A 25,806-nucleotide genomic window follows, 5' to 3' on the forward strand; every position below is an offset into this window, starting at 1 on the left:
AACTAGAGATACTCTTAAAATTGGGTATACATAGATTGTAACATAAGGCACATCACATAACCTTCTTGCATTTAGGAACACTAGATAGATAGCACTTTGACACTATGCTTGAGAGCCAATTTAAAAGGCAAAATCACCAATAAAAAGCATTAAAATGTGAAAAAGATGTCACTAAGTAGACCAAGAAAAGGACACTTGTGTACAGTATGATGGCTGAAACATAGAGACAGAGCATCACGTTGTTTCTCCTCAGCTGAGAATGTATATGTCAGGTCACTCAGTTTTTTGCCACTCTGCAAGTGTCCACACATGACCATGAAAATGCCCTATCATCTTGAGATTAAAAACAAATTTTCACAAGTGGACAAATTCACAAATACAGACTCTGCAAATAACGAAGATCTGCTGTATATAGTCCACCTCCGAATGGAGCTCTTAATATTTTGGAATAATAACATAATCTCCCATACTATTATTTTGAGTATATAATACTATAGAACTTTTTATTAGATTTATTGAACTTTTATTTTCATAGACATGACTGTATTTCTATTTGAAAAATGAAGCTGGTTTTTTCTTTGTGTCTTATTTTATCAAAATATAATACTTTATTCTTTTAGAAGATAGTTTTGTATGTTTTGACAACCACAGTACAGTCATGTAAATGCAATTGAAATCAAAATATAGAATACTTCCCATACCTCAAAAATCTCCCCATGGTCCTTAGTCATCCTCTCCCCCAACTTGTCTCTGGCAACTGATTTATGTCCCTATAATTTTTCCCATGCCAGAATGTCATATAAATTGAATCATACAGTATAAACCCTTTGAGTCTGCCTTCTTTCACTTAGCGTGATGCACTTGAGATTTATTCATATTGTTTATGTGTGTTAGCAGATTTTTTATTCTTTTTTGCTAAGTAGTATTTCATGATATGAATAGGCACATTTATTTATCCATTCTTTACATGAAGAAAATTTGGTTGTTTCCAGTTTTTGGTGATAATAGTTAATGCTGTTATGAGCATTAATGTGCAGAATGTGTGAATGTGTTTTTATTTCTCTAGCGTAAATATTTAGGAGTAGGATCGTTGGATCATATAATAAGTGTATGTTAATTTTATCAGAAACTGACGAACAGTTTTCTAAGGTGGGTGTACCATTTTGTATTCCTATCAGCAATGTAAAAAGAGTTTCAATTGCTCTAAACATCTTTGCCAGCACACGGTATTGCCAGTTTTTGTTTGTTTGTTTGTTAATATTGCCATTCTAATAAATGAGTTATGGTGTCTCATTGTAGGTCCAATTTGCACTTATCTAATACCTATTGAGATTGATTATGTTTTCATAGGCTTATTTTCCACTGATATATCTTTTTTATGAACTGTCTATACAAATCATTGTCCTATTTTTAAACTGAAATGTTGTTTTCTTATTATTGAGTTTAGAGTTATTTATATATTCTGGGTACCAGTCCATTATCAAATATATGAATTGCAAATATTTTCTACCAGCCTATGGCTTATCTTTTTGTTTTCTTAATTGTGTCTTTTGAAGAACAGAAGTTTTGCATTTTGATAAAGTCCAACTTACCACTTTTTCCTTTATGGCTTGTGCTTTTAGTGTAATATCTAACAAAGCTTTGCCTAACTGAAGGTCTCAAATATTTTTCCCTATATTTTTTTCTAGCCAGTTTATGGTTTTTGATTTTCAGTTTAGAGCAATGATCCCTTTTGAATTGATACTTGTATATGGTAGAAGATATGGAATGAGGTCCATTGTTTTTTACATGTAAATACCTAGTTGATAAAGACTATCCTTTCTTCATTGACTTGCCTTTGCACCTTTGTTGATAATCAATTTATCATATATGTGTAGGTCTATTTCTGAACTATATTTCATTGATCTATAAAATTTCAGTACTATACTGTTTTTATCACAGCTTTATAATCAAACTTGAAATTAGGTAGTGTGAGTCCTCCAAATTTTACTTTTTCAAAATTGTTTTGGCTAGTCTTGTTCCTTTGCCTTTTCATATAAATATTTGAATTAACACACTGATATTTACAAAACAAAAACCCTGTTGGCAATTTGATTGAATTTACATTGAATCTGTAGATAACCTTGGGAAGAATTGGTATGTTAATGATACTGCATCTTCTGATTCATGAACATAGTACAGACATACCTTAGAGATATTGCAGGTTCAGTTCCAGACCACTACAATAAACCAAATATTGCAATGAAATAATTCACACAAATCTTTTGATTTCCCAGTGCATATAAAAGTTATGTTCATACTATACCGTAGCCTGTTAAATGTGTAATAGTATTATGCTTAAAACAATATACATGCCTTAATTTAAAAATATTTTGTTGCAAAAAAATACTAACAATCATCTGAGTCTTTAGCTACTCATAATCTTTTTGCTGGTAGAGGGCCTTGCCTTGGTGTTGATGGCTGCTAACTGATGAAGATGGTAGTTGCTGAAAGTAGGAGTGCCTGTGGCAATTTTAAAAAATAAGACAACAATGAAGTGTGCTGAATCAGTTAACTATTCCTTCCCCCAGATTTTTCTGTAGCGTGTGTTGCTGCTTGACAGCATTTTTCCCTCAGTAAAACTTCTTTCGAAATTGGAGTCAATCCTCTCAAACCCTACTGCTGCTTTATCAACTCAGTATATGTAATATTCTAAATCTTTTGTTGTCATTTTAACAATGTTCACAGCCTCTTCTTCAGGAGTAGATTCTATCTCAAAAAACCACTTTCTTTGCTCGTCCTGAAGAAGGAGCTCCTCATCCATTCAAATTTTATCATGGTATTACAACAATTCAGTCACAATATTAGGCTTCACTTCTAATTCTAGTTCTCTTTCTCTTTCCACCACATCTGCAGTGACTTCTTCTACTGAAGTCTTGAGCCTCTCAAGGTCATCTATGAGACTTGGAATTGACTTCTTTCAAACTCCTGTTAATGTTGATATTTTGACCTCCTCTCAGTTAATTCTCTTCTTAGAGAATGACTTGAAAAGTATTCCCTTTTCTTCAGTTTATGGAAGAGTTTGTATAGAATTGATAATCCTTATTCCTTAGATATTTGGTGAAATCATATGGGCCTGGAGGTTTTATTTTGGGAAGTTTTAAAAGACAAATTTAATTACTTTAAAAGTTATAATTGTGGGATCTATAGTCATGATTCCTATTTCATTCTTGATATTGGTGTTTTGTGAGTTTTCTCCTCTTATATTTTCTGACAAATCTACTAGGTTTATTTATGTTACTGATCTTTTCAAAGGAACAATTGTTTTTTATTTTCATTGACCTTTATAAACAATGGAGAACATTATGTTTACCATATCACTGAATTTTTTGCTTTGAATTATTATATAATTATCAGAAATATTTAATTAGTATAATTAGATATAATTATGCATAATTAATATAATAATTATATGATTATAATCTTAATTATTTTCTTATTTCTGCTTATTTTGTGTTTGATCTGCTCTTTTTTTTAAAGTGTCTTTAGGTGGCAGTTTAGGTCATTAATTTTAGACCTTTCTTTTTTTTTTTTTTTTGGAAACAGAATTTCACTGTTTTTGCCCAGGCTGGAGTGCAATGGCTTGATCTCGGCTCACTGCAACTTCCACCTCCTAGTTTCAAGTGCTTCTCCTGCCTCAGCCTCCTAAGTAGCTGGGATTACAGGCATGTGCCACCATGCCCAGCTAATTTTCAGTATTCTTAGTACAGACAGGGTTATACCCTGTTGACCAGGCTGGTCTTGAACTCCTGACCTCAGAAGATCTGCCTCCCTCGGCTTCCCAAAGTGTTGGGATTACAGGCGTGAGCCACCATGCCTGGTCAATTTTAAACCTTTCTTTTTAAATATAGGTGTTAGTGCTATAAATTAAACATTAATTTAATTCCACAAATTCATTCACTTAGTTTTCATTTTGCATTCTTGTTTAACCCATAGGTTATTTAGAAGTGTGTTGTTTATTTTCCAAATATTTAGAGATTTTCTAGATATCTTTCTGTTATTAATGTCTAACTAAGCTTCACTCTGGTCAGATAATACATTTGTATGATTTATGTTCTTTAAAATTTGTGGGTCAGAATATAGTCTTGCCTGGTAAATGTTTTGTGGGCACTGGAAATGAGTGTCCCTTACGCTATTTTGTGTGAAGTATTTTATAAATGTGAATTGGATCAAGTTAATTGATGCTGCTGTTCAAATCTTCTGTATCTTAACTGATCTTACATCTCTTTGTTCTACTAATTATTGAGAGGTAAGTTGAAATCTTTGACTATAATTGTTGATTATCTTATATTGTCTTAGTTCCATCATATGTTCCATTATGGATTTTCTTTATAATCCTTGAAGTTATGCTATTAGGTACATAAACATTTGAGATTATTTGTTTTATCTTTTTCATGAATTGACTTCTTCATGGATATTTATTCCTGGTAATCTTATCTGCTGTTAAATCATCTTTTTCTAATATTTATTCAGATACTCCAGATTTAAAAAATAGTTTTAGCATGATATGTCTTTTTCCATTGACGTATTTTTAATCTAAATGTTAGTCCATTCTCATGCTACTATAAAGAACTGCCCAATACTGGAATTTATAAAGAAAAGAGGTTTAATTGACTCAGTTCTGCTGGTCTGGGGAGGCTCAGGAAACTTACAATCTGGGTGGAAGGGCAAGCAAACACATCCTTCCTCACATGATGGCAGAAAGGAGAAGAATGAGTGCCCAGTGAAGGGGGAAGCCCCTTAATAAAACCATCAAATCTTGTGAGAACTAACTCACTATCACTGACAGCAGGACGGGGGAAACCACCTCTATGATTCAACTATCTCCACCTGGTCCCTCCCACGACACATGGGGATTATGGGAACCACAATTCAAGATGATATTTGGGTGGCAACACAGCCAAACCATATTAATCTCTTTGTGTATTCATATTTTAAGTAGAATCTTGTAGGCAGCATATAGTTGAGTCTTACCTTTTGATACATCTGACAACCTCTGCCTTTTAATTGGAGTATTTAGATATTTTATATTTAATGTGATTATCTCTATGATTGTGTTTGAGTCTATAATTTGTTACTTTTTCTTATATGTCCCATATTTCTTTGTTCCTTGTGCCCACTTTGCCTTCTGCTGAATTAGCTGTTTTTTAAAGTTAATTTTTGTCTTCATTATTAATTTATTAGCTATAACATTTTGAGTTTTTAGTAGTTGTCCTAAAGTCTATAGTGTACCTCTTTAATTTATCACAGTCTAGCTTCATATAGTATTGTATTATATTATATCATATATAGTATAAGAACTTATAGTAAGGTTATACTTTCTGAAAGTCAATATAGTTTTAAAATTTTAATTATAAATTATTTTGTATATCAAATTATAATTTTCTCACAATAATCATAATTAATCTTAAAATAAATGTTATTAATCTTTTAATGCCTCTAAGAAACAACAATAAAACAAGTTGAGCACTAAACTTTTATCAGCTTACGACATTGAGAGAGCTTCCAAGCTATGGTACAGGGACAGGAACCCAGATAGAGTCTATAGTTTTCAGCTATAATGAATAATGCTGTTGTAAACATTCATGTGTATGTCTTTGTGTGAACATATGTTTTCATTTCTCTTGGGTAGACGCCTAGGAGTGAAATTGCTGGGTTTTATGGTAGTTTTATGTTTAACTTTATAAGAAGCTCCCAAACTGTTCTCCAAATGGCTGCACCATTTTACGTTTCCACCAGCAATATCTGAGGGATCCATTAGACATTGATGAAGGGATCTACACCTTCATCAACATTTGTTAATGTCTGTTTTATATCTCATGGTGACATCAAAAGCATCATAATCAGAAACCAGTTAACAGTTGAACATATACTTTCTTCTCTCCATCAGGCTGATCAGGGTGTTGACCTTGGCCACATGAGTGTCATACACCTTCATACCCTGTTTGACCTGGTGCTCGTTGGCTTTAACATCTACAATGAACACAAGTGTGTTGTTGTCTTCTTTCTTCTTCATGGCTGACTCAGTGGTCAGGGGAACTTGATGTTGGCATAGTAGCCAAGTTTGTTTTTCCTGGGGTTTTCCAAGGATATTTGGGCTGCCTTTGGAGGCACAGTGTCTTGGGCTCCCACAAATCATCTTTTTTTGTGTGGCTATGGATGTCTTTCAGCACTACCTTCTTGGCCTTCAAAGCCTTTGCTTTGGCTTTGGGAGGGGCAGGAGAATCCTACTTCACCCTCAGTGCATTCTTGTCCATCATGAGTTAATTTTTGTGTGTGGTGTGAGGTATGGTCTATGTTTTTCTTTTTGCATATGGGTTACCAATTGTTCCAGCACTATTTTTGAACAGAAAATCCTTTTTCCAATGAAATGCCTTTACGCCTTTGTCAGAAGTCAACTAACTAGCTAATTATTTTTTTAAGTTATTTAAAATATAAGAATAACTTAGTTAAAATTTTTCTATGTCTTTTCTATTTCTGTGGTCTTCATTTCTTTGTGTAGCTACAGATTTCCATATGGTATTATTTTCTGAATGCTTGAATAATTTTTAACATTTTTTAAGTGTTGGTAAAAATTTCTTTCAGATTTTGTATGTCTGAAAAATGCCTTTGTTTCACTTTCTGTTTCATAAATATTGTTGCATAGTATAGAAATCTAGGCTGACAAATGTTTCTTTCAATATTTTAAAGATGTTGCTTAACTATCTTCTATTTTGATAAAAGTGCTTTATTCATATCTTTGTTCCTCTCTTCAAGTAAGTCTTTTTTTCTTCTTTTAATATTTTCTCTTTATCACTGGTTTAAGGCAAATTTGATTATGATGTGCCTTTGTGTAGTTTCTCTGGTGATTCTTTTACTTGTGCTTCTTTGATCTGCAGGTTTAGAATCTTATCAATTTTGGAAAAATTTTGGTCATTATTTCTTCAAATATTTTTAATGCTCCTGTCTGTCTCTCTGCAAGTCTTCCAATTACATGTGTGTTAGGCTACTTGAAGTTGCCTCACATTTTACTGTTGCTCTATTTGTTTTTGTTTACATTCTTTTTTCTCTGTGTTTGTTTCATATTGGTTGGTTTTTATTTTTATTTATTCATATTCACTAGTCTTTTTCTCTAAAGAGTATAATTTCCTATTAATCCTATACCATTAACTTTTTATTTCAACCTCTGTTTTTCACCTCTAGAAGATTGATGATGGCTTAAAAAAAGAACATTAGGGAAAAAACTGCTGAAATCTAAATAAAATCTTTAGTTAATAACATTGTATTGATGTTAATTTCCTGCTATTAATAGTGTACCATAATTATGTAAGAGGCTAGTGTAGAGAAGTTGGGTGAAGGGAACTCTCCTTATTATCTTTGCAACTCATTCTGACCACAACAAAGGTCCATGGCTGCCAGGCTGGGCTTTCTTATTCCAAGAGCTTATCAACCTAGATTCATAGATGAGAAATGAGTTAGGAATTTGTGTAATAAATGCATTAATCCTCTGTCTAAAAAAACCTATGGTCTTTCTGAATGTGCTTTTCATTTCTTCTACCTTGAGCATAAGAATATCCATATAAAGTCCTCGTATTACTAATTCTATCATCTGTGTCATGTGCAGTTTTGATTGATTGGTATTTCTCCTCATTATGAATTATATTTTTCTGCTTCTTTGAATGCCTAATAATGTTTATTTAAATGCTAAACATTGTGAATATAGCCTTATTGGATGCTAGATATGACTATATTAAAATTATATTTTCTTCCATAATTGAGGTAATATTCTCTGGGTACTCTACTTAACTCTGTATGTATTGCAAGGTTTTTACCAGTCTGGCTGATGAGAATACCAACTATTATTAGTGCTACATGATCCATGGGAACTGTTCTCCCTAATTCTTTCAGGTGATTCTTTACCTGACCTCAAGTAGTTATTTCACATGTATGTTCAGATGAATAATCAGCTGGAGACTTCAAGTGGAGAGAGCTCTGCAAACATCCAGGGTTCTATTTTTGTGTGACTCTCTCCCCTCCAGTATTCTGCCCTAAAACTCCTGTTGCCTTAGTCTCCTGTACTTTCAACTCTGTCTCCTCAGTGTAAAGAGACCACTGTGCTCCATCTGGGTTCCTCTCCCTGTGTCAGGGCTTGGAAACTTTCTCAATAGAGTAAGCTTATGAAAGTTTCGGATGCAACTTGTTTTATTCCTGTTTCTTAGAGACATTAAAAATATTCAGCTTGGGTGACAGAGCAAGATCCTGTCTCTAAAAAAGTAAAAATGTAAATAAATAAAATGTTAATGAAATTTCTTTTAAGATTGATCATGGTCATTTGCGAAAAGTATGATTTGACATACAAAATAACTTACAAATTTTTTAAACTATACCTACTTCAGTTATTAGGATTAAAATCCATCCCTGAAAAAAAAATTCAAAAGAAAAATTCTGTAAAAGGACATATTAATTAAGAATACAGTTACATGCTGGGTGAAGCATATTTAAAAAGTCAAGAAAAAGCAGTTTGTCTGTGGAGAGGAAACAACCCTTCATATATATACATATGTCCTATTTAGTTGCCATTAACAGCAATTGGTGCCTTGCTGTGGTTATCCCATCTGTTGAAATTCAACAAAAGTGTTATAATGGCTGTTGATAGTTTATAATGTCAATCCTTCTATAAAGAATTTAGTCAAAGAATGTTAAAACTTGGAAGGCATCTTAGAGATCATGTAGTAATTCAACTTTCTTCTTTTATATATAAGAAAGGCAATAACTAATATGTTAATCAGTGTGTTTCATACCATTAAAAAACAAACAAAACCTTTTACAGGCATATTTAGGACATAACTCAAGGCATCTGGCCTCAGGGTTCTGGGCTATTTTTTCCCAAATAATCAAGAACTGGAGCGTACAACTAAATGTATTTCATTTGTGGAAAACTGGTTCAGTAGACATAGGCTTAGATTACTCTAGAAGGTAACTTGTCATTTGTACCATCATGTTCTTTTTACACCTGAGAGCAGTAGCTGTTCTATCAGTCCTGGCCCTAGTATTTAAAAATTCATCTTAAATGGTCGAAATAAAAAGGGTGGGGGCAAAAGCAGAAGAGAGAACATCGCACACTTACAACTCTAGACAATTGAAGCCTCTATCACTCAATAAATCCATCTATTCAACAGACTTTTCTAAGCAGTTCAATCACTGTATTGCAGAGTAATACTTTGAGGTGAAGCCCAGAGAGAAGGTTGATGAAGCAGGGTCACTAACATGATTATAAACTAGATTTTATTCTGAAGGAGTTTATAATTTGAAAAACGTAAGTAGGCATAGGGATTAGTAATTCCATGATCAGTAATGATTAGAAAGTGGTTATAATAGCTAGGACTCTTGTTTTCAAATAACAGAAAACCCATTTAAACCAGCTTAAGGAGAAATAACTTACTATAAAAAGACTGAATGATTTCGTGAAACTCTACAGTTGAAATGCTTCCAAGCCCTTGAAACCAAGGAGACTTTGTCAAGCTCCTCTCCTCATCTTTACTCTATTTTTCTCTGAGGCTTCCTATTCCTCCCTTCACATATGCTTTGTTCTTTCTCTTCATACATTGACTCACTCTGCTTCTCAGGTTCTCAAACAAGACACTGCTAAATTCCTTTCTGGAAAGGAACTGAATTGCTCTCTTAGTCCCAATTCCAAATTCTGGGTAAACGGATTCTGACTCTGCTTGAATGAGTTAACCACCATCATATGAATTAACTGTGGCCACAGGAGGGGACGTGGCTTACTCTGAGTTCCACACATGTGTATGGCGCAGAGAAGCAGATCCCACATAAGGTGGTGATGCGTCTACGCCCCAATTTTTAACTATTAAACACTGGAGCTCAAAAATAGTTCTTTGGAACTTTTCAAAAATTAAATCAAACCAACTATGGAGAATATCTCAAGAAGTTTTAATATGATTTTTAATAAGATCAATATATTTGAGTAAATACATTTTAATGTCAAGTCTATATTTAACCAGTATTTGTTCATTAAATAAGATTCAAGATTAGGAATAGTGGGTGAGGAAAAAACAGGAGAAGTTCTTTTGCAGTATGCGATGGTTTAGATGACAAGGGGCCTGGTTGGAGAGTAGAATGCCATAAGAAGTTCTTACAAATCAGCCCTTCCTTGCCTGTCTACTCAATGGGTCTTTTTCCCATTCTTAATGTGGCCCTTTGGTAATTAACTTAACTGTTTTATCATGGCTTCATTTAAAAGATTGAAGCCCTTTCAACTGGTAACATAGTCTATAACCCAGTTTAATAGACTTGCTTAACCCCATATTTTTTTCTTTTTCCCCTCTTTTCTTCCTCTTTCTTCCTTCCTTCCTATCTTCCTTCCTTCCTTCCTTCTTTCCTTCTTTTCCAGGATTCCAGACTAAAATGATATTTAAAATACTTATCATAAATCTGATATCCAATAAGGATAGCAAATTAAAAAAGAGAAAAAATAAATTTTGGTTATTTCTTCTTTTTTAAATTTTTTTAAATTATACTTTAAGTTTTAGGGTCCATGTACACAACGTGCAGGTTAGTTATATATGTATACATGTGCCATGTTGGTGTGCTGCACCCATTAACTCGTCATTTAACATTAGGTATATCCCTAATGCTATCCCTCCCCCTTCCCCCCACCCCACAACAGTCCCTGGTGTGTGATGTTCCTTTTCCTGTGTCCATGTGTTCTCATTGTTCAATTCCCACCTATGAGTGGGAACATGCAGTGTTTGGTTTTTTGTCCTTGCGATAGTTTGCTGAGAATGATGGTTTCCAAATTCATCCATGTCCCTACAAAGGACATGAACTCATCATTTTTTATGGCTGCATGGTATTCCATGGTGTATATGTGCCACATTTTCTTAATCCAGTCTATCATTGTTGGACATTTGGGTTGGTTCCAAGTCTTTGCTATTGTGAATAGTGCCACAATAAACAAACGTGTGCATGTGTCTTTATAGCAGCATGTTTTATAATCCTTTGGGTATATACCCAGTAATGGGATGGCTGGGTCAAATGGAATTTCTAGTTCTAGATCCCTGAGGAATCGCCACACTGACTTCCACAATGGTTGAACTAGTTTACAGTCTCACCAACAGTGTAAAAGTGTTCTTATTTTCCACATCCTCTCCAGCACCTGTTGTTTCCTGACTTTTTAATGATCACCATTCTAACTGGTGTGAGATGTTATCTCATTGTGGTTTTGATTTGCATTTCTCTGATGGCCAGTGATGATGAGCATGTTTTCATGTGTTTTTTGGCTACATAAATGTCTTCTTTTGAGAAATGTCTGTTTGTATCCTTTGCCCACTTTTTGATGGGGTTGTTTGTTTTTTTCTTGTAAATTTGTTTGAGTTCATTGTAGATTCTGGATATTAGCCATTTGTCAGACGGGTAGATTGCAAAAATTTTCTCCCATTCTGTAGGTTGCCTGTTCACTCTGATGGCAGTTTCCTTGGCTGTGCAGAAGCTCTTTAATTAGATCCCATTTGTCAATTTTGGCTTTTGTTGCCATTGCTTTTGGTGTTTTAGACATGAAGTCCTTGCCCATGCCTATGTGTTGAATGGTATTGCCTGGGTTTTCTTCTAGGGTTTTTATGGTTTTAGGTCTAACATTTAAGTCTTTAATCCATCTTGAATTAATTTTTGTATAAGGTGTAAGGAAGGGATCCAGTTTCAGCTTTCTACATATGGCTAGCCAGTTTTCCGAGCATCATTTATTAAATGGGGAATCATTTCCCCATTTCTTGTTTTTGTCAGGTTTGTCAAAGATCAGATGGTTGTAGATATGTGGTATTATTTCTGAGGGCTCTGTTCTGTTCCATTGGTCTATATCTCTGTTTTGGTAGCAGTACCATGCTGTTTTGATTACTGTAGCCTTGTAATATAGTTTGAAGTCAGGTAGCGTGATGCCTCCAGCTTTGTTCTTTTGGCTTAGGATTGTCTTGGCAATGCGGGTTCTTTTTTGGTTCCATATGAACTTTAAAGTAGTTTTTTCCAATTCTGTGAAGAAAGTCATTGGTAGCTTGATGGGGATGGTATTGAATCTATAAATTACCTTGGGCTGTATGGCCATTTTCACGATATTGATTCTTCCCACCCATGAACATGGAATGTTCTTCCATTTGTTTGTATCCCCTTTTATTTCATTGAGCAGGGGTTTGTAATTTTCCTTGAAGAGGTCCTTCACATCCCTTGTAGGTTGGATTCCTAGGTATTTTATTCTCTTTGAAGCAATTGTGAATGGGAGTTCACTCATGATTTAGCTCTCTGTTTGTCTGTTATTGGGGTATAAGAATGCTTGTGATTTTTGCCCACTGATTTTGTATCCTGAGACTTTGCTGAAGTTGCTTATCTGCTTAAGGAGATTTTGGGCTGAGATGATGGGATTTTGTAGATATACAATCATGTCATCTGCAATCAGGGACAATTTGACTTCCTCTTTTCCTAATTGAATACCCTTTATTTCCTTCTCCTGCCTGGTTGCCGTGGCCAGAACTTCCAACCCTATGTTGAATAGGAGTGATGAGAGGGCATCCCTGTTTTGTGCCAGCTTTTAAAGGGAATACTTCCAGTTTTTGCCCATTCAGTATGATATTGGCTGTGGGTTTGTCATAGATAGCTCTTATTATTTTGAGTTACCTTCCATTGATACCTAATTTATTGAGAGTTTTTAGCATGAAGAGTTATTGAATTTTATCAGAGGCCTTTTCTGCATCTATTGAGATAATCATGTGGTTTTTATTGTTGGTTCTGTTTATATGCTGGATGATGTTTATTGATTTGCATATGTTGAACCAGCCTTGCATCCCAGGGATGAAGCCCACTTGATCATGGTGGATAAGCTTTTTGATGTGCTGCTGAATTCGGTTTGCCAGTATTTTATTGAGGATTTTTGCATCTATGTTCATCAGGGATATTGGTCTAAAATTCTCTTTTTTTGTTGTGTCTCTGCCAGGCTTTGGTATCAGGATGATGCTGGCCTCATCAAATGAGTTAGGGAGTATTCCCTCGTTTTCTATTGATTGGAATAGTTTCAGAAGGAATGGTACCAGCTCCTCCCTGTACCTCTGGTAGAATTCAGCTGTGAATCCATCTGGTCCTGGACTGTTTTTGGTTGGTAAGCTATTAATTATTGCCTCAATTTCAGAGCCTGTTATTGGTCTATTCAGAGATTCAACTTCTTCCTGGTTTAGTCTTGGGAGGGTGTATGTGTCGAGGAATTTATCCATTTCTTCTAGATTTTCTAGTTTATTTGCATAGAGGTGTTTATCGTATTCTCTGATGGTAGTTTGTATTTCTGTGGAATCCATTGAGGCTAGGAAGAAACTGCATCAACTAACGAGCAAAATAACCAGCTAGCATCATAAAGACAGGATCAAATTCTCACATAACAATATTAACCTTAAATGTAAATGGGCTAAATGCTCCAATTAAAAGACACAGACTGGCAAATTGGATGAAGAGTCAAGACCCATCAGTGTGCTCTATTCAGGAAACCCATCTCATGTGCAGAGACACACATAGGCTCAAAATAAAGGGATGGAGGAAGATCTACCAAGCAAATGGAAAACAAAAAAAGGCAGGAGTTGCAATCCTAGTCTCTGATAAAACAGACTTTAAACCAACAAAGATCAAAAGAGACAAAGGAGGCCATTACATGATGGTAAAGGGATCAATTCTACAAGAAGAGCTAACTATCCTAAATTTATATGCACCCAATACAGGAGCACCTAGATTCAGAAAGAAAGTCCTTAAAGACCTACAAAGAGACTTAGACTCCCACGCAATAATAATGGGAGACTTTAACACCCCACTGTCAACATTAGACAGATCAATGAGACAGAAAGTTAACAAGGATATCCAGGAATTGAACTCAGCTCTGCACCAAGTGGACCTAATAGACATCTACAGAACTCTCCACCCCAAATCAACAGAATATACATTCTTTTCAGCACAACACCACACCTATTCCAAAATTGACCACATAGATGTAAGTAAAGCACTCCTCAGCAAATGTAAAAGAACAGAAATTATAACAAACTGTCTCTCAGACCACAGTGCAATCAAACTAGAACTCAGGATTAAGAAACTCACTCAAAACTGCTCAACTGCATGGAAACTGAACAACCTGCTCCTGAATGACTACTGGGTACATAATGAAATGAAGGCAGAAATAAAGATGTTCTCTGAAACCAATGAGAACAAAGACACAACATACCAGAATCTCTGGGACACATTCAAAGCAGTGTGTAGAGGGAAATTTATAGCACTAAATACCACAAGAGAAAGCAGGAAAGATCTAAAATTGACACCCTAACAACACAATTGAAAGAGCTAGAGAAGCAAGAGCAAACCCATTCAAAAGCTAGCAGAAGGCAAGAAATAACTAAGATCAGAGCAGAACTGAAGGAAATAGAGACATAAAAAAACCCTTCAAAAAATCAATGAATCCAGGAGCTGGTTTTTTGAAAAGACCAACAAAACTGATAGACCGCTAGCAAGACTAATAAGGAAGAAAAGAGAGAAGAATCAAATAGATGCAATAAAAAATGATAAAGGGTTATTTCTTCTTTACATGGGCTTCAGTTTACAGCATCTTCAAATTCAACCAAAAGTGATCAACAAAGCTATGCCTTCTATGTTAGTCCATTCTTGTGTTGGTATAAAGAAATACTCGAGGCTGGGTAATTTATAAAGAAAAGAGGTTTAATAGGCTCATGATTCCACAGGCTGCACAGGAAGCATGGCACCAGCATCTACTCAGCTTCTGTAAAGGCCTCAGGGAGCTTTCACTCATGGCAGAAAGCAAAGTCGAAACAGTCAAGTTACATGACCAAGTCAGGAGCAAGAGGGAAAGAGTGGGAGGTAATGTGTCACACTTTTAGTCAACCAGATCTTATGAGCTCATTCACTATCAGGAGGACAGCACCAAGGGGATGGAAATAAACCATGAGAAATCCACCTCCATGATCAATAATCACCTGCCGTCAGGCCCCACCTCCAACTCTGAGTATTACATTTCAATGTGAGATTTAAAGCTGACATATATCCAAGCTATATCACCTTCCTATTCAGAATATCATATGCAATAGAGGAAGAGGCTGTACATCTGCCTGACTGCCAACCCTGGTGTTTGCTTTGATAATTACTCTTGATCACATCAAGGTTTCTAATCAAACAATTGGAAAAGATTAGAAATATAATTCTGGATGTTTTGTAACATCATAAAATCTTTATCTTTTCAACTGAAAATAAACATGGAATAAATGGAGAATTGCATATAAGTGACGTGCAAATTGCTATTCTTTCTGCATTAATTTAATTAGACTTATTCTTTGTCATCTCATGTTTCTTTGAGATCTGTCTATTGATATTCTTTTCTCTCTTCTTCTGACTCACACGGCAATTTCCATTATTATTATTTTGCAAACTAAATCAGATTTCTCTTTTGAAGTGCAAGTCTCCCCCTTTCATGATCCTCTTTAATGTTTTTCTTTCCAGAGAGAAACTCTGTATTTCTCAAGAATTCTAATAATTAGGTTGTAGCCTTTATTTCCATTTCATCTTTTGCCTGTAGTTTCACTAAGATGCTTCTAACATCCTGATTTTACAATTCCTTGGTTCCCTTTATTTCAAACAATCTGCTCCAACCATCAACCACATTTTTCATCATGTTTCAAATCACTCAGCTTAAATATATCAATTTATAAATTTGTCTTCTTCGACTGCAAATTCCTGTGTTGTCATTAACTGCTATTTGTAGAAATTTCATAGGGGACAACTTTGTATATTTCCTTGAGCATAGAGGTAATATTTTTTCAAGAGGATTTGCCTAAAGGTGTTGCAGAGTCTTAAGGTATGTATTTTTTGCTCTCATTAGATATTTCAGATTATTCTCTAAAATAGTACCAATTTATACTAGTGTCATCTTCTAATATTGCCAGAGTTATTAATATTTATTTCTTGGATGGCAGTAAATATTATGTTATTGTAGTTTTAATCTTTCCACATTTATATGGGTCATTCATTCTGTGATATCCATGCTTATGTTTTTGTTTGTGAAGTTTCTCTTTTTCTTAGAGATTTGTAAGCTTTTAAAATGCATATATTATAAATACTAATCTTTCAGCCATTAAATATTTTGCCAGTATTGTCTCTAAGTGGCCAAGACTTTGTTTATATGTGTTTTGTCATAATGGAGTCACATTTATTAATCTTTTCTTTTGTGATTTGTCTCTTTGAAGTCTTGGTTAAGAAATGTTTTTCTACACCATATTATAAAAGTAGTCTCCTATGTTTATTCTAAATGCTTTAAGGTTTTATTTTCATATTTAGTTCTTTAAGCAACTTAGAATTAATTTTTTGAAATGGGAATATAATTATACTTTTCAGATGATATGAATTTCTCATTTTCATTTCTTTTACTAGTGATCTGCAAGGCCATCGCTATAATGTTCGAAGTTGCTACATAGTATATCTTCTTTATTTGATTCCATTGATCTATTTATCTGGACCAGTGGCAATACCACTACCAATCTTATTCTTCGTGTTTATAATTGTTTGGGATAGTCTGGACTTAGTTTTGAATTTTATAATTTAAGATCAATTATTTGGGATTGAATTTTTGTAAATTTGAGGAGAATTGATACTGTTAAGATAGTCTATCCTTTTGCAATACTATATACCTATTTATTCAGGTCTTGTTTTGTAATGTGAATAAAGTCCATTTATTCATTCATCAAATATTTTTTTGAGGCCCTCTTATGCCAATATTATCCTAAGAGTTTGGGTATCACTGAGGAAATGAAGCTTACATTCTAACCAGAAGAAAGAACATATATAATATATAAATAATTTACATCACGTGTAAAACAATGTAAGTGCTAAGGGAAAGTTAAAATCTAAAGCAGAATAGGATTTCAGGGATCATGAGAAAAGGCGGTTTCAATTTAAACAGGGTGATTAGAATAGATCCAATTGAGAAAGGACATATGAGCAAACACCTGCAGGAGTTGAAGGAAGAATATTCCAGTCATAGTCAATAGACCCTATATATATATACACATATATATATACACACATACACACACACACACACATATATATACATATGCTTGTCTATATATGTATATATAACATATAATATATAATATACACACATATATAATATACACATATATAATATGCACATATAATACATAATATATACATATATGCATATATAAATATATACATACACATTATATATGTGTATATATACACACACAGGTATTTATATACATGTATATCTTATTAATATATATATCCTGTGATGGGATCCTGCCTAAAATACTCCAGAATAGCTAGGAGATTTGGTGAAGAGTAGGTGAGAAAGGAAGTGAGCTAGAGAAGTAACGGGGACCACATTATCTAAGGTTCTATGAACTCCTGAGGAATTTTGCGTTTATCTTTTGGAGACTGAAGAGCTTAGCAAGGTTTGGAGCAGATAAATGTTACAATCTATCTGGCTGATGTGTTAAGAATGGACTAAAGTGAGCCATTATCACACCACTGTACTCCATCCTGGGCAACAGAATGAGGCCCTATCTCATAAAAAAGAAATGGACTGAAGGAAGTAAGAGTTAGGCAGCAAAACCAGTGAGAAGTCTATTTGAGGAATCTGTTTGAGAGATGATGATGGGTCAAACCAGGAAGATGGTAGAAGGGGTGGCTGGATTCTGGATATATTTTGAAGGCAAAATCATCAGGATTTCCTGACAGAAAGGATGTAGGTTACAAGTAAAAGAAAGGAGTCAAGAGGATACCAAGCCTTTGTCCCAAATGAAGGAGTTGCTATTTATTGAGATGTGGGAAGCTGCAGGTGAGATCAGAAGTTAATTTTAGACTTACTGATTTTTAGATGAATATTAGACATCCCTGTGGGTGTATTTAGTAGAAAGGAAGATAGGCAAATCTGGAATTTAAGGGAGAAGCCTGGTCTGGAGACATAAATTGTGAGACTGTCAGCACGTAGACAGTGCTTAAGCCGTGAGATGGTTATACTGAATGACAAGAGAGAAAGTGTGTATGCAGAAAAGAAAAAGCCCAAAGACTGTGGCGGAGAAAGAGAACTAGCAACAGATACCAAGAAAGAACACAAAAACAGACTGATGAATAAAATTTTTTAAGAAAGAGTGATCATATGCATTAGATGTTTCATTAGATAAATTAAGATAAGTACTAAAATATGACCATTGGATCTCATTTGGATATTGGTCAAGTTGAAAAGAGAAGCTTTGGTAGATTGGTGGTCGTAAAAGTCTGTTTGGAATGTGTTTAAAAGAGAACTGTGGGAGAGAAATGGAGTTTAGCAAATCTGTGAGTTTTGTTGCAAAAGGGAAAAGTGAAATGACTCTGTAACTAAAAAAGAAAGTCAGGTCAAGAGGTTTTATTGTAATAAAGAAATAGGGGCATGTGTCTATCTTATACGTGTTAATGGCAATAATAATGAAGAGAAAGAAATTTGATGTAGGAGAAAAAGAGAGGAATTACTGAAATTATGTTCTTGAAGAGAACATAGGGGTCTAGTGAAACACAGAAATGATTATCAAAGATTACCATTATCTTTGATAATGATCAGGGAAAATGCCTGTGATTACAGATTCTGATAAGTGGGTAGATATGTTGGTAGGTGTCTGCCATACCAAAGGTAGTACCTTGGCTAGAGTAGATTAATATGGCTTCAGGTTTGTCATAAGCATGCAGTGATTGGACAAATGTGCTTTTTTTCTATCTTAGTTAGGAAAGAGGACCAGAAATAGTTTGCATCCACATGGAATAGGCAGCAATATACGTTCACAGTTTTTCTCTTATTTTCTGTCCTGATATAGTCTGAATAGATTAGGGTGACCTGGACATCTCACGGAATGCCATATTGATCTATCAAATCAATGACATCAGGTTGATCTAGCAAGATGAGTAAGAGGTAGCTGGTATGCTGGAGGCCTTGGTAAGTTACACGTGCTCCAGAGAGTAGAAAACAAACCTCATGAATATCCTGGGACTCATCACAACAGTAAGTTTTTAGGGCTTCAGTAGTCAGAGTGTGCCATTACATCCTTCTAATGTAAAACACAAATTGTTATACCTTGCATTGCCCGCCACAAAAAAGGGGAAGCATAGTACCTGGTAGGCCTCTTTTGGCACAGGAAACAACACATTCCCCAAGTAGGACTGTTGATCTTGCCCTGGTTACATGAGCAAGGAGAATTTGGGTTACACCACCAAGTAAATCTCTGACAGTTACTAAGGGGATAGCTGGAGAAAAGGGGGAATTAAATGGATAACAGAGGGAAAGACAAAGGGATCAGTTGTGTTCCTGCACTGACTACTCTTTAGTGACTCTACCTTACAATGGTACTTATCCTATCTATTTATGAGCATGCTTGAAAACTCTTTAAGTTGCTACACACTTAAAAGATTGGCCATTGGGTTTACACTAGCATTTATATTGGTAAATCAGTCGCAGATTGAAACAATTTCCCATTAGGTCATACTATCCTGGATGTTTAAAACTGCATATGCCTGGAAGCTAAAAGTAACTAACAAAATTCCTTAGATGAAAATTATAAGACGTTGTTATACAGAAATCCTCCCATAGGAAGCAGCAGTTGACAGAAATGTATAACTAAGTATTCAGCTAATTCCTCTGAGATCAAATAAAAACTCCCCAATCAACTGTTCAAATCTAGAATTGAATATATTTCCCCTTATAAGCAGCTCTCTTCCTTTCTGTAGCCTCAGCTTAGGAGAGCTACTGTGCCATTTTGTGTTGCAAGAAAAAAGAAAGTACCACCTCATAGTCATTACCTCACTGGGACCCTGAAGCTACTATAAAGTAGCTGTTCCCAGTGTACTCCCCAGTGTCCCTAATACTGCTTAGTAGAAAGATTGGCTGGATAGTATTTGTGGAACACAGGGAGGATCAGCTGATTAATGCTGGTGCCTGAAATTCAACTGCTGTTCATTTGTTTTACATAACAGATCTTTACTGGTTACCTTTTTTATGCCAGCAACTTTGCTCAGCATTTTGAGGGATTAAAAATAAACAAGACACAGGTCATGCTGTCTTAAGGACTTTAAAAGAGATTTCAAGTCTTTAAGAAATGTTTTTCAAAAAATCCAATAGCTCTCAAATTGGAGAGGGAGCTTAACTGGATCACTAGGTCTAGGGTGGGGCCAAGGAATATGCCTGATTAGTCACCACCTCCCCCCGCCATGATGAGTCTGACGTCATTGATTATTGGACCTTACCTTGAAAAACACTTCTGTATTATTTGTAACTGAAAGCAAGACCTTAGAGGAGGAAAGAAATCACAAAAGGAAAAAATAGAAGAGTTGTGAAAGCTGAATGTGTGTTACCATTTTAAATTAGGTGGTTTTTTTTTTCCACACTTAATACAATTTAAATGAAAGGCCCAGGTCTAGATTTAAGGATGTGTGACCCAAATTCTCCTTGCTCATGTTACGAGGATCAGATGGGCTAATGACCAACAATAATGTATATGCTGCAGTCAGCATCAGCTTGGCCACTCTGGACAGCAAGTAGCATCTTAGGAAATGTGCCTCTCTGAATACTGGTGCCTTTTAGTACATTCCTTTATGGGTAGCAACATGAGTTATCCATCTCTTTCCCCTCCTATCTTTTTAAGAGCCTGAAGCAAATGTATTGAAATCATATGTAATTTTATTATATTTTTTAATTTGGAGGAAAACCCCTGATAGATGCTTCCCTGACATTTCAAGCAGTAAATAATCCAAGGAAGCCATTAATGAGGTAATTTTTGAGTGCTGGCATCGTTTTATTTTTCTCCTTGAATCCCTACCATCTTTTGTATGTGCTTGTGTTCTGCCATCTGCTTTCTGGAGGCCATGTGCCATTCTCTTAGGTTTCCTGGAAGCCTGTAGGTAGAATGCTTATCTCAGCCTCTGAACAGCTAACCCTGTCTTTTTTTCAGTATAGGGGAAAAAAATTAATCTAATTATAAGATATCTTTTAAATAAAAATGATTGTCTACCCATGTATTTCTTGGGGCTTTAAAAAATGATCCTGCTATTATTAGAGCTTCATGTTTTGTTCAAAACACAGCCCACATACTTTAAAATTTACAGCAAGTTAACAAAACCTCTCTTTGAATGTAACATCAGTCCTGTGGTCAAAACACTTGTCATAGTAATAAACAACATCATAATTAGAAGTACTTTAGTGAATTTGGGTCAATGTATCACTCTCTTAGAACACATCTTAAATTTATCACAATTATAGCCTGGGGAAAATTTGGCTTTTTGGCCTTCACTAGTTTAAATCATTATTTTGAGAGCAAGTTGTGCTCAACCCAGAGTTCAAATGCAGAAAGACAATAAAGCAAAATGGTTGAATAAATGGGTTTTGACGGTCTTAGAAGGGTTTATTTTCATTCCTCTCATACCAAATAATAATGATTTCAGGATTTCTTGTGATTATACACAATACTACTTTTTAAAGTTGCCTATTGAACCATGTAATAATAATATGTTTTATTTATTTAATGTTCACTCTATGCCAGGCATTGTGCTAGGCACTTTATGTACATTACACCACCAAGTAGTTGCTTGAATTTGTAGATGAGAGAATTGAGTCTTGGAGAGTTTAAGTACCTTTCTCAAGGTCATATATTTAATAAGTGACAGGGCTGGAAATAGAACCCAGCAGCCGTGGCAGCATAATTCTTAACATGGTAAGTTTCCTCTGATACCCATTGCCACCAAGTTCCCCAAAACCCATGGAAATAATTTCTGAAAGATAGAATGTATACAGGAATGTCCATTGCTTTAGCAAGGACAAAAAAGAGAAGAGGACATTAGATTTGATGATAATGCATGCACCAGTGACATTAGTGAGTGACGCTTGAGAACTGTGTGCTGAGAAGTTCAACAAGAAAGGATGAAACTGTGGTAGCTGTACGTGGAATGTGTAGTCTTATGGTCTGGTTGTTTTCTTTTCTTTTCTTTTTTTATTTTACTTTGAGTTCTGGGATACATGTGCAGAACATGCAGGTTTGTTACACAGGTATACATGTGCCATGCTGATTTGCTGCACCTATCAAGCCGTCATCTAGGTTTTAAGCCCTGCATGCATTAGGTATTTGTCTTAATGCTCTCCCTCCCCTTGCACCCCACCCCCTGACAGGCCCCAGTGTGTGATGTTCCCCTTCCCTGTGTCCACGTGTTCTCATTGTTCAACTCCCACTTATGAGTGAGAACATGTGGTGTTTGGTTTTCTGTTCCTGTGTTAGTTTGCTGAGAATGATGGTTTCCAGCTTCATCCATGTCCCTGCAAAGGACATGAACTCATTCTTTTTTATGGCTGCATAGCATTCCGTGGTGTATATGTGCCACATTTTCTTTATCAGTCTGGTTGTTTTCAATTCCTGTAGATGAATAGGCTCTAAGGAAGTAATAAGTGTGGCATGTTGTGGAAACAGGAGAAGATCAGTGTGGCTGTAACAAAGTGAGCAACAATCATATGGAATAAAGTTGAAGAGGGGAGTTAAGATAAATTTCATGTAGTATCTTGGAGTTATCGTGAAGGGGCTGGATATATTTTAAGAGCAGAGGGAAGACATTGGGAGGTTTTAAGCAAAGAAGAGTGAGTTTTTGAGGCATATTTTTAAACAACAATCACCTTGTATGCTGTCTGATGAATGGGTCATAGAGGACGAGAGATGCAGCGGAGAGAGCAGTGGGAAGGTCATTACATTTGTCTATAATGATGGGTTTAACTAAAGAGGTAGCAGTGGAAATGGATGGACTCAATATACACTCTGGGAGTAGAGTTAACAGGAATTGGTGATGAACTGGATGTAAAGCATGAGAGAAAGATAATTATCAATGATGACTTCCTGAAATGACATCAGAGGGCCAGTGGTGCCACTTATTGAGATGGGAAAGATTAGGGTTGGAGGAAACTAAGGACAAAAGCAAAAGCTTTGTATGGGTACTTTGAAATGTTTTCAAACACCGGAGAGGAGATTTTAAGTACACAAATATTACATGTTCAAAATATGGAAGCTGGGTTTCTGAGTCTCCCTGAAGTAAGTCACAGAAACAGTGGATGGGGTGTGAATTTCAGGCAACAGGAGTGAAGGGCAGAGTAGGGGAGGATGTTCCTGGAGGCTGGGTCTGGGATTAGAGTGGAGGCTAGTGCTCTTTCACAGCAATTTTTCACAGAAAAGTGACTTCTCAGCCTCAGGCTTGAGTAGAAAGCTATTTAGCTATAGCAATTAGCTATTTTAGTTTGAATACAGCTATTACTCAGGCTGGAAATTGGCCCAAGAAGTGGTGATAGACTTGTCTGCTTCAGCCGACTTTATCAAGTCATACCAGCCACCCCTTTAAAATCATTGATAACCCCCAGATTCCCAGGTATTATTTTGTTTTCCTAGACAGAACTAGTCCCATCTTTACCCTTGTAACTAAAGCCCCTTCGAAGGCCTCAAGGTAGCCTTTCCTTTCAAGGACAGGCTCCCTAAGTGATTCTAAGGTGATTTTCTTTTTGTTTCATTCTGTCACATTGCTGCAACTTCTCTTGATAATGACACTTTATTTCTGTCAAGGTCCTCCCTCTGGTCAGGCATCTACTATAACAGGAACTGAACATATGATTCTAATAACATTGTCTTTAAAGCGATCCAATTATTTTAGTTGTACAAATTATTCTAGCAGCAATACAAATTATTCTAGAATCATTCCATTACTGTGAAGATTCTGCTTGTTCTTTTCATACACATAAGAGGTAGCATCAGCTGTTTGTGAGTCCAGAACATTCTATTTGGATCATTCTCAAAGAAACACATCATTCAAAGCTGTGCCAATAGAGAATTAAAGCTTTCACATGACTAGGTATTCAAAATGTAAATACAGCTAGCTGTGGCATTTTAGAAACCCTAAAGTAAAAACTTTACCACGAAAGGAAAAAAATAGCTTGAAAAGAGGACAGCAGGACAAATGAGGACAGCTAGTCCTTTTCCAGCTTATTTTTGTTGGATTCATTTTGAGTTTTGTAAACCAAGCGCCAGTTAGATCTTGAGGAAAAAAATCTAACTGACATAATTCTCTGAGTCAACCTTCACACAAAGAGGTTTTGAACATCAAGGCAGCATTAGCAGCTTTCTAGCCTCGTGTCTTGATTGATCAATTTAAACAGGGCTAAATATATAACTGTATAAATACATCAAATAAGGTAGAGAAAATACAATTTCTTGAGTTTTTCTATTACTGAAACCAAAGCAACAACAAAAACTATTCTTTTTAAAAAAGTCTAAAAATAATCAAGCATAAAATTATATTTGCTTTGATTTTTTCTCTGTCAAATGTATGCTGTGTCTTTCTAGCAAATCTACACTATTTTAAAATACTATGTTATACGTTAAGGATTCTGTAAAATATTACAAAGCAGAAGCTGCTATAGGGAAATTTTTTCTAGGTAAAATACCATTTTTCTCTGTTAATGTCACAATCTTTTCTCATCTTCAATGCTATTACTACTATAATTACAAACATTCTATGTTCAACAAAAAAGTATATGGAGTTTATTTGGGGACAAAATTATTCTTTTTAGTGAGAAAGCCTAAATTTTTGGCCATTCATATACATTTTTCAACTGGACTTCCCATGTTTGACAATTTGTGGGCAGCTTACATGCCAAAATACAGAATCCTGCTCTTTACCCATTGACCCAATATATTGTTTTATAGCCAACAACTTGGAGCCAATATGTAACTTATGAGACATTGAGGAGCTAACTTTGAGTGTTCAAGTTTATCCTTATATTATTAAAATAATCAGTACCACATTTTATTATCTAATGATAAAAACTCACAATAAAAAATTTTAAAATATATCAAGAAGCAACTAATTCCTAATAAAAGGCCACTAAAAGTCCTATGTGATTTCATTATAAAGTATAGTGTCTTATTTTGTATGACTTTCAAAGAGGAATATATCACTTCTCTGTAAGAAGAAATCAAACTGGTCAACTGAAATCCATGTCTTCAAACAGATTGTTTTAACTGAATATATTTCTATATCTTCAAAGTATAAACAAATTTAAAAGACGGTAAATGGATTAGAAGTAGTAGAGTGCTGTTTCATCTACTAAGTGAATAATTACAATGGCTTGGTTTTCTTTTTAATTTAAAATTTCACGTGGAATGACTTTGGTGAATGAAATAAGGGAAACCAGACAAAAGAAAAAAGGTGAAGCCATAAATAGATTTTATATCCCAAAATTTAGGAGTTTCTTTCTTTTTCTTTTTTCTTGAAACTATTTCCTTCAAATTATTTTATTTCTAAATAAATATTAGAGCTGGGTTTTTAAGTAAAATGGTGATTACAAGCACATTAACATTTCTACCAGACAGCAGAGATAGTGCTGGCCCGTCGACCCAAATCAGAATGCAATGCAACACAGAGCCCTTGGCCTCTGCAGTGCGTCACACTCCCTCCATCCTCCAGTGAGGGGAATAACCTCCCTCTCTGCTGTGAACTTTCATTTAGGTCAACAACGTGGTGCTGCAAACTGAGAGGTGTGCTTTTATTTTGGGGCTTCTCAGTTCCAGATTTCAAAGCCGAAGCAATGGCATGGTCTACAAGAGGACTTTAAATAAAGTCAAACAGAATCAGATTCCCTTACTAATGGTTATTCCAAACTGTCTTGTCCAGATGGCT

Source organism: Pongo pygmaeus, chromosome 1, assembly GCF_028885625.2.
Source record: "Pongo pygmaeus isolate AG05252 chromosome 1, NHGRI_mPonPyg2-v2.0_pri, whole genome shotgun sequence".
Taxonomy (NCBI): Eukaryota; Metazoa; Chordata; class Mammalia; order Primates; family Hominidae; genus Pongo; species Pongo pygmaeus.